Here is an 11,589-nt window from a genome sequence, read left to right as displayed (position 1 = left end):
TGTGTTGACTGTACTCTTTGTCTTATACTGCATGTTTGCTCACACGCCTTTTCTCTGTCAATGCTACTGCTGCTGCTGCTCATGATGATGATGATGATGATGTTAGCAATAATCCATTATCTTTAAAATAAACTTCTCTCAAGTTAACACAGCACAGGCACAATGAAACAGGATTCTATCGTAGGAACAGTCCCTATTCCAACTCCTTATAAAGGCGTTGTCCCCTCTGAAGCCTCGAGAGCGAGGTCTCCACTGTCAACATTCTCTCAGCACTCTAAAATCCTCCAATCAGAATGTCCCATTAACCATTATTTCCAGCATGATATATCATTTCTAGGCCAAAGTAACAGGTTTTTTTTTTCTACATTCTGGCCAAAGAACAGTCCCCAAAGCAGTATTTTTTTTTTCTAGGATAAAACCACGTGATAAAAGCAACTTATGGGAGGATTTATTTTGGCTCACAATGCCAAGATATTAAATACCACAAAGTAGACATCACAACATCGGAAGCTTCAGGAAGCTGTCCATATGTTGTCCACAATGAAGAGCAGAGAGCAGGGGCGAATGCGTACTTCCTGTTCAGTTTCATTTCTCTAACACTAAGATCCAACATCCCAGCAAGAAAATAGTGTCACATTAGGAATGTCATCCTAACTCGGCAAATGTAATTTAAATATTCCTCTAAGAATATGAAAAGGTCCATCTTCAGAGCTGTTTTAGATCCTGTGGTGTTGAAAAATATAACCATACAACTACTAAGTAATTAAAGTCAATTAGATGTGAATGATAGCGTCATAGCCTTCTTGCCACTATGCCATCTAAAAGGTAGACCTTGGGGATTTTCCAAGATGGCTGCATAGATTGCACAATGCATCTGATTAGCAGGAAATACAGGATTCCGCAGAGACCTAATGACTAAACAGAGAATTCCAAAACACCAGTGCTTCTGATTATCAGGAGAGAGGGATCCAAACTTCGTGGGGCATGGGTGGGTCTGACCCCTGGCCACACAGCTAACCCATGGAAAAATCCCTGGGAACAGCCCACATTAGTCATCATCTTGGGAAGGACTGTAGGAAATGCCTGCAGCTTCACTGCTGGCTACTGCTGGCAGGACACAGACAGAAAAACTGTGGGATATACTTGCAGTTCCGGGCTCTCACTCCTCTACTCCAGCCCCCTTCCATGTCTGCTGCTTGCTGGATCTGGGATAGGGACTGAACACACAGAGCTTACTCCCGGCACAGGACACAATCTACATTAGCTGCCTCCTGAGAAAAGAGTGCAGCGGCACCCAAATACTTCTGAGCTCTGAGCTACCTCAGACACCTAACTGCTTGCTGGCCTAGACTGGCTGGGTCATGGAGCAGATAAATATACCCCTGCCATCCCAAGAGGGCCTGCGGAACTTATGAGCAGTTTGGAGACCCAATCTCTTACAACACCCCCAACTGCCTACTAGGATGTTGGCAGCTCCAGCCACAGTCCACATTAGCAGCCCTCCTACGAGCAACTTCAGGCCTTGATCTGTATATGCACACCCGCCTGAAGCACATCCCTCAGATACAGCTGAGACCCAAGGCAAGCCTACTGAGCAGAGACCAAGCATTACCTATTAACTGCAATCCTGCCCTGATCTGGATCTGGCCTGATCTGGCCAGCATCTGGCGCTGATCTCACACCGCCCACCTACAGCCTATTAGCCAAATCCACCTAGGTCACGGACCAGAGATTTTTGCAGGCCACACCCTACATTCGCTACTGTTTCCTGAGAAGCTAGGACCTCTAATCTCTCTCCCTTGGCCTTACCTGAATGGGGCACAGACAACCATCTGTAACACAGCAGATAGACAGAGCCTTTCCATCTTGAAAAGGGCTGTAGGGTTTCTAAGAAATTTTGGGCTTAGAAAAATATCAGCTCAATCCTCCCCTGCCTGACCCAACTGGCATACAGTCAGGGAAACCAGCTGAGTTGGGTTCAGGCTCTAACACCCACTGTCCAACATCCTAAGTAGGCCTCTGGGGAGCCCTAGCAAACAACTTTTGGCTTGGATTTCTCCGTACTTACTCTCAATCTGCCTGGCCAACCTGGAACACAGATAGGGAGTCATTGGAGGAACCCCTATGACTGCTAACACCAGAGACAACCAGATGACTAGAGGACAGCTCAAGAAGATTAGCAACAAAAATGAGAGCCCTATAACAACACAGGAAACCAGTGATCCTAACACAGCAAGCCCTGTAGATATGAACACCCACAAAATGCAAAAAGAAGACTTTAAATCTGAGGTGATGAAAATGACAGAAGCTTTGAAAGAGTAAAATAAATCACTCAAAAAAAAAAAAAAACAACAACACAGGAAAATACACTCAATCAGATGAAGGAATTGAATAAATCCTATAAAGAATTACAGGAAAATTCAATCAAATGGGAGAAAGAAATGAATAAGACTATTCGAGACCTAAACAGGGAATTAGAAGCAACAACGAAAGTTGAAGCTGGGGCAATCTCAGAGTTGGAAAACATAGGGAAGAGAAGAGGAACTACGGACACAAGCCACGCCAACCTAATACAAGAAATAGAAGAGAGAATCTCAAGGGTTGGAAAATATGATCGAAGTTATCATTATATCAGTCAAAGAAAATGTTAAAACTAAAAAGTTCCTGACACAAAACACCCAAGAAATCTAGGATACTATTCAAAAATGCCAAATCTAAGAATAATATGAATAGAAGAAGGAGAAGACTGCAAGCTCCAAGGTCCAGAAAACATTTTCAACAAAACCATAGAAGAAAAATTCACCAACCTAAAGAAAGAAATGCCCATTAGCATACAAGAAGCCTACAGAGCTCCAAATAGATTTGACCAGAAAAGAAAATCCTCCCACCACATAATAATCAAAATATTAAATGTATAGAACAAAGAAAGAATATTAAACACTGCAAGAGAAAAAAAGTCAAGTCATATATAAAGGCAAACCCATCAGAATTACACCTGACTTCCCAACAGAGACTATGAAAGCTAGAAGGGCCTGGACAGATGCCATGCAAACATTAAGAGACCACAAATGCCAATCCAGACTATTATACACAGCAAAACTTTCAATCACACCAGAAGACAAAAACAAGACATTCCATGACAAAACCAAGTTTAATCCATACCTAACTACAAATCCAGCCTTGCAGAAGGTACTAGAAGGAAAACTCCAGCCAAAGACAGCTAACTATACCCAGGAAAACACAGGAAATAAATAACTGCACACCCACAAATCCAAAACACAGAAATACACACACTCTACCACCACCACCATCAAAACAAAAGGAACTAACAAACAATGGTCATTAATATCTCTTAACATCAATGGCTTCAACTCCCCAGTAAAAAGACACAGGCTGACAGAATGGATGTGAAAACAGGATCCATCATTCTTCTCCATACAGGAAACATATCTCAGCAATAAAGATAAACATTAACTCAGAGTAAATGGTTGGAAAACTGTATTCCAAGCAAATGGAACTAAGAAACAAGCTGGAGTAGCCATTCTAGTATCTGACAAAGTAGACTTTCAAGCAAAATTAATCAAAAGAGATGGGGAAGAGCACTACATCATCAAAGGAAAAATATGCCAAGATAATTTCTCAATTGTGAATATCTATGCCCAAAACGAAGGAGCAGCCACATTTATAAAAGACATATTACTGTAACTGAAGGCACACAAATAACCCCACACATTAATAGTGGGAGACTTCAATACTCCACTCTCACCAATAGACAGATCATCAAGACAGAAACTAAATGAAGAAACAAGGAAACTAAGAGACACTATGAAACAAATGGACTTAACTGATATCTATAGAACATTTTACCCAAACACAAAAGATTACACCTCTTTTCAGCACCTCATGGAACCTTCTCCAAAACTGACCACATAATTGGCCACAAAGCAAACCTCAACAGATACAAGAAAATTGAAATTATCTCTTGCATCTTATGAGAACAACATGGATTAAAGACGGAACCCAACAACCAAATAAACAGCAGAAGCCTACAAACTCATGGAAACTGAACAACTACCAACTCAATGACATCTGGGTGAGAGATGAAATAAAAAGAAAAACTAAAAACTTCCTAGAATTCAATGAAACAGAAGACACAACATACCCAAACCTATGGGACACAATGAAAACAGTGCTAAGAAGCAAGCTCATACCACTAAGTGCCTTTATAAAGAAACTGGAGAGATCCAATACTAGCAACTTAACAGCACACCTGAAAGTTCTAGAACAAAAAAAAAGAGACACACCCAAGAAGAGTAGATGGCTGGAAAACATCAAACTTGGGGCTGAAATCAATAAATTGGAAACAAATAAAATAATTCAAAAATCATGAAACCAAGAGCTGGTTCTTTGAGAAAATCAACAAGATTGACAAACCTTTAGCCAATCTAACTAAAAGGTAGGCAGATAGAGTTCAAATCAACAATATCAGAAATTAAAAGGGAGAGATAACGAAAGACACTGAGGAAATTCAAAGAAACATCAGGTCTTACTTCAAAAGCATATATGACACAAAATCTGAAAACCAAAATGAAATGGACAATTTTCTTGATAGCTACCAACTACCAAAATTGAATCAAGATCAGGTAAACAAATTGAATAGTCCTATCACACCCGACGAAATAGAGGTAGTCATCAAAAGTCTCCCAACCAAAAAAAAAAAAAAATGTCCAGGACCATATGGATTAAGCACAGAATTCTAGCAAACCTTCAGAGAAAAGTTAATACCAATTCTCTTCAAACTATTAAGTAAAATAGAAACAGAAGGAACATTACCAAACTCATTCTATGATACAGTCACCTTGACCTCATAAGACCTCACCTTGACCACAGAAAGACTCAACAAAGAAAGAAATTTCCGACCAATTTCTTTTATGAATATTGAAGCAAAAATACTCATTAAAATACTCGCAAACTGAATTCAAGAACATAAAAACTATCATTCACTATGACCAAGTAAGCTTCATCCCAGACATAGGGGAGTGGTTCAATAGAGGGAAATCCATCAACATAATCCATCATATAGGTAAACTGAAGGATCATCGCTTTAGATGCTGAAAAAGCATTCCACAAAATCTAACACCCATTCATGTTAAAAGTCCTGGAGAAAGCAAGGGTACAAGGCACATACCTAAACATAATAAAGACAATATACAGAAAGACCATAGTCAACAGAAAACTAAATGGAGAGAAACAAATCAATTCCACTGAAATTAGGGACAAGACAAGGCTGTCCACTCTCTCTGTGTCTCTTCAATATAGTACTTGAAGTCCTACCTAGAGAAATAAGAAAACTAAAGGAGATCAAGGGGATACAAATCGGAAAAGAAGAAGTTAAGCTATCACTATTTGAAGATATGATAGTTTACATAAGTGACCCCAAAAATTCTATCAAGGAACTCCTACAGCTGATAAACATCTTTAGCAAAGGGGCTGGATACAAAATCAACTCAAAAAAATCAGTAACTCTTCTGTATATAAGTGACAAAGAAGCTGAGTAAGACGTTAGGGAAACTACACCCTTCACAAAAGCCCAAATAACATAAAGTATCTTGGTGTAACTCTAACCAAGAAAGTGAAAGATTTGTATGAAAAAACCCTTCAAATCTCAGAAGAAAGAATTTGAAGATTTCAGAAGATGGAAGGATATCCCATGCTTATGGATCAGGAGAATCAACATAGTAAAAATGGGCACCTTACTAAAAGCAATCTATAGATTCAATGCAATTCCCATCAAAATACCCCAAAACTCTTTACCGACTTGAAAGACTAATTCTTGACTTCATATGGAAAATCAGAAAAACCAGAATAGCTAAAATGATCGTGTACAATAAAAGATCTTCTGGAGGAATCTCCATCCCAGATCTCAAGCTATACTATAGAGCCACAGCATGGTACTGGCATAGAAATGGGCTGGTTGATCAATGGAATTGATTCAGAGACCCAGAAAAAAAACATACACCTATGGACACTTGATTTTTGACAAAGAAGCCAAATCCATACAATGAAAAAATTATAGCATCTTCAACAAATGGTGCTAGTCTAACTGGATGGCTACATGTAGAAAAATGAAAATAGATCCGTATCTATCACCCTGCACAAAACTGAAGTCCAAATGGATTAAAAACCTCAACATAAAAAGACACATTAAATTTGCTAGAAGAAAAAGTAGGGAAGAGCATTGTGTTTATTGTCACAAGAGACAACTTCCTGAACAGAACACCAACAGCTCAGGCCCTAAGATCAACCATCAATAAATGGGACCTTATGAAACTGAAAAGCTTCTGTAAGGCGAAGGACACTGTCAACAGAACAAAACAGCCTACAAACTGGGAAAAGATCTTCACCAACCTGACATTGGACAAAGGGCTAATATCCAAAATATATAAAGAACTGAAGAAATTAAACAACACCAAACAAAATAATCCAATTAAAAATTGGATACAGGACCAGAGAATTCTCAACAGAAAATATAGAATGGCTGAGAAACACTTTAAAAAATGCTCAACATCCCTAGTTATCAGGGAAATGCAACTCGAAACAACTCTAAGATTCCATGGTACACCTATCTGAACAGCTAGAATCAAAAACTCAGGTGACAGAACATGCTGGTGAGGATGTGGAGAAAGGGGACTGCTCCTCCATTGCTGGTGGGAGTGCAAACTTGTACAACCACTTTGGAAATCAATCTGGTCCTTTCTCAGGAAATTTGGAATAACTCTACCTCAAGACCCAGCCATTCTACTCTTGGGAATATACCCAAACAATGCTCTGCCATACAACAAGGACATTTGCTCAACAATGTTCATAGCAGCCTTATTTGTAATATCCAGAATCTAGAAGCAACCTAGATGTCCCTCAGCCACAGAAAACTGTGGTCCATCTACACAGTGGACCAGCTATTAAACACAAGGAAATCTTGAAATTAGTGGGCAAATGGATGGGACTGGAAAAGATCATCCTGAGTGAGGTTACAAAGATTCAGAAAGACACACATGGTATATACTCACTTATAATCAGATATTACCCACATGATACAGGATAACTACACTACAAAACAAAGTCAGAAACATCAACCAAGGACAAATGCTTAGATGTAGTAACACAGTCTCCCTGTGGATCCCATGTCTGGAAAATAGGGACTACTCCAGCCATATACTCTGGCCACCGAACTTAGATCAATTCCTCCCTGGCAAGATGGCCATGCCAAGCTATGGAGGAAGAGTTGACAGTTAATACAGATGAGACTGACAGGCTGAGGTGAGATATTAAGGGAAGAGGGCTCCCCTGTCTGAGTACTGAGGGAAGGAGGGGGAGGAGATGAGGGAGGGAGAGAGGATTGGGAAGGGAATGAGGGAGGTGGCCAGTATCAAGATGTGAAGAATTTAAACTGCAGAAGAAGCAGGTAACTTATATTGCTAATCCCACCATATGGGACTACCTCTGACCTGTCTGAAACGTGAATGTCTAGGCATAGACAATGCTCCTTGTTGACCAAAGAACCACTATGAATTACTATTAGATGCCATTCTTCATATGGCATGAATGAAGATTTACAGATGTCTTCTTTTCCTGCTCATACAAAGAGCAGGAATCCAGCCTTAATTGTTCCATGCATCATGCACACATTTTATACACTTATAATTTTAGAACTGTATATTGCTTGTGAGAAATTATATGCTTTCATAAAAAAAGAACCAGACACTGACATTGGATCAGACCTGACAGGATGCATTCCTCGCAGCATACTGGACATTGACACCCTGTTTGGAGAAAGTGGTTGAAAAGAAAGAAGAGGGAATATAGACATGTGCAAGGAAGATAGAACAAAAAGTGGAATAGTGGGTCTACCCCTCAGCTTAATGCCTTAATTGTCACTCACAAGATATTTTTTAATTCAATGATATAGAATTTTGTATATAGATGCAAAATAAGTTCTAGATACAACGGTATAGAATTCAAATGTAAGGTTATTCTTTTCATAATATATATATACTCTAATATGAGTTGTTGTACCCATATAACTCAATTATAATACAAGGTTTACGTCCAATGCTTTGAAAGTGTTATCAAGCCATTTAGGAGAAACAAGTTATACAATTTAAATGTTAGTAGATTAAATCATGCTCATGTCAATTTCTAGTCTACTTTTATCACAAGAATATGCATCTTAGGTACAGCAGATAGATAAAATTCTATAGAAAAACAAGGTCTTCAAAAAACCCCAGAGACATGCAGAATATTGCATTTTTGCATTTAAAATTTTTTTATTACTTTAAAGATTCATTGGCAATGAGACACGTTAACTCCTGACATCACCCAGCCTACCTCAAAGAAGATGATGAGCATCAAAGTACCTCCTATTGGAGATGGCTTCAAATGTGGCAACCAAGCCACTGGGTAAAAGGTCCTCATTTCTACCACAGACAGAATTCTCCCTTAAAAAAGGACAAGCTTGGATGCAGGCTGAGTCAATGACCAAACTCTGCCAAGACAAGGTAAGCAAGTCCTCAATAGTTCTTGCCTCACAAATATGTCTGTCAGATATATTGGACCAGAAGGCTGAAGAAGATGCTTCAATGTTATAGAGAGTTTTGGGTGACTACTCAGGTAGAAAACTGTCCCTGTCATCTTTTCATTTGGAAAGCTACTAATCTGCATTCCCAGCATACTCAGATAATCAAGTTTACTCCTTCTCAAGTCTCTGAGGGAGTTGAAGACCAGGTAGCTTAGTTTTACAATCAAGCTTAATTGTTTAGGAGTTTTAGGTCTAGATAGGTGTTCTAAGATGATAATGACAATAAGTGATGGAGATTGATGTACAATCAGAAATTTAGATGCACCAAGATAGGAAAGATGTCTTCTTCAAGACTGTCAAATACTAACCATGTCTCCTTGATGGGGAGGCCCGATGGCACTTAGAGGAAGGATAGCAGACTACCAAGAAGAGACTTGATACCCTAGCATCATATTCAGGGGGAGGAGGTCCCCCTCAGTCACAATCATAGGGAAGAGGAATGAGGTAAAAGCAGGAGGGAGGGAGGAATGGGAAGATGCATGGGATGGGGTAGCAAATGAGATGTAATATGAATTATTTCATTTTTCAATAAAAAAAGACTGTCAAATACAAATAGCCAAAACACTAAGTATGTAACATTTCTATAATTCCTGACTGTGTCATGGTTCTTCCTGCCATAGGTAATCTATTGTATATATGTGTAATAATATAAATGTATATGTACAAAAATAAAATACTTTTTAAAAAAGTAGACCTCAGTTCATAGCATTGAAGCCAAAGTATAATACTGTGAATGCAAGCCTAAAATGGTCCCCAACAAATCTGAATTTAAAGACATGTGATAAAATAAGCAGAGTTACTTCAAAGTAATAAAATATGAATAAATATTTAATATGGATGGAGATTGCAGAGATGTTTACATAAATGCAACAAAGAATTCTGGATAGAAATTTACATAAATAACTTACATAAGCTTCCAAAATGTCAGTAAAGTCTATATATTGATTATTGGCACTATGCAAAGGCTAATTTTAAAGTTGTATTAATTGTTTCAGATACTTTTAAGATACTTGCAATAAAAGATCTAATGATGAATCTTCTGGCGCAGTCTTATAGTCCCTTCTCATGGCAGCTGAAGGAGACCTTGAGATACAAGTTCAAGGCCCAGCCTTGAGTCCAAAACCAGCCTGTACTAAATGGTAGACAGTACGCTTTCATGCAGCAGCTTTCTGCTGTATTGTCTGATAACTATCCGTCCTTAAGCGTATCCTAGCATGCCTCTTTCCCGGCAGCACAATCTCCATAAGCACGGGCATTGTTATAACAGGCCAGTCTTCCAGAAGAATCTAGCATCCCACCCCGTGTACATACATGTTCAGTGAAGGAGGGAGTGAGTGAATCATTCAGCCAATCACATTGAAACAGTGTATAGCAAAAAGTAAACGTGAGTTTGCAATAAATAATTTATAGTACTCCATACTATAGTATAAAATTTTGTTGGCTTCTCTTTTTAAACTTTTATTAATTAAGTAATTAATTACTTTACATCCCAACTGCAGTTTCCCTTCCCTCTTCTCCAGTCAGTCCTTCCCTTCTCCCTGCCCCCATCTACTCCCCTTCACATTCTTTTCAGAAAAATGGAGGCCTCCCATGGATATCGCCCAGCCTTGTCATATGAAGTTGCAGGGAGACTAGGCACATCTGCATCTTCTTCTATTGAAGCTAGAAGAGGCAACCCAGTAGGAAGAAAGGGCCCAAAGGCAGGGAACAGTCAGAGACAGCCTCTGTTTTAGCTGTTAGGAGTCCGACACAAACACCAAGCTGCACAACTGTTACATGTGCAGAGGGCTGCTGGAGCCAGTGTGATGCATGCTCCCTGGTTGGCAGTTCTAATGAGAAAGTCCTGTGTGTCTGACTTTCTCCTTCTTCTACTAGTTACTCAAACAGATTCGCTCAATAGTGAGAACTCAATAGTAACTTCTTTTCTGTGTAGTCACCATTCAACACAGAATTTTCCCCCAAAAGTTTGGAAGAAAGCTTAAAGTGATTTCCAAGCTTTTACAGTCCCTCAGAGATAACAAACAGGCTGCAAGCCATTCTCAAACACACATTATTTTTGCTTCTGATTTAAAGCTCCAATCCCAAATTATCCTAAACTAGACTATATTGTGATCTGTGCTCATGAAATTTGTAACACACTGATAGGAAACATGGCAGAATTGAATCTTAATTCCCAGGGTTAGTAGGCATCATGGAGACAATTGTTTGGTGCTTTTGAACAATTTAAGTGGCCATAGATGCACTGAATATTCACTTCTAAAATATACTATAAAAGACAAAAGATTTATATGATCTGAAGAGAAACCAGAATGTATGTTGGCACATGCCTTTAATCCCAGCACTTGAGAGGCAGAGGCAGGTGGATCACTATGAGTTTGAGGCCAGCCTGGTCTAGAAAGGACAGCCAAGATAACACAGAGAAACACTGTCTTGAATAATAATAATAATAATAATAATAATAATAATAATAATAATTAATTAATTAATTAATTAAAATGTGCTGTAAAGTTCTGGATGATGCTGAATTTAGGATGTATATACTATATGAAATAGCACCATAGACCATGTCACTTAAGTGCATATCTTATGTGCTGATAGGTCTGGAAGTGGGAAGCACACATTCATAGCACCTGCCCCATTGATGTTGGGAGACCATTTCCACGTTTGAAATCCAGAGCCTCCAACACCCAGTCCCAAAGCTGTATTCAAATTTTGTTGGTATTTATTACAGATGATGTTCTTCACTTCTCAGCATCATTTTTTCTCTTTTAATTTACTGAGTTATAAAAATATTATGAGTGACTTATAAATAACAGCCATTGATTTCTCACAGCTGTGAAGCTTGGAAGATGGTGAGCAAGGTGCCCTCAAACACAGTCTGCTGAGGCCTCAGTTCCTGTTTGCGGAAAAGGAGGGTTCCTGACCCTAAGATGCTGCCTCGAAAAAACAGTGAT

The sequence above is a fragment of the Acomys minous genome (assembly GCF_964271855.1).
Source record: "Acomys minous genome assembly, chromosome: 5".
NCBI classification, from domain to species: domain Eukaryota; kingdom Metazoa; phylum Chordata; class Mammalia; order Rodentia; family Muridae; genus Acomys; species Acomys minous.
Note: the sequence above shows the minus strand (reverse complement) of the source record.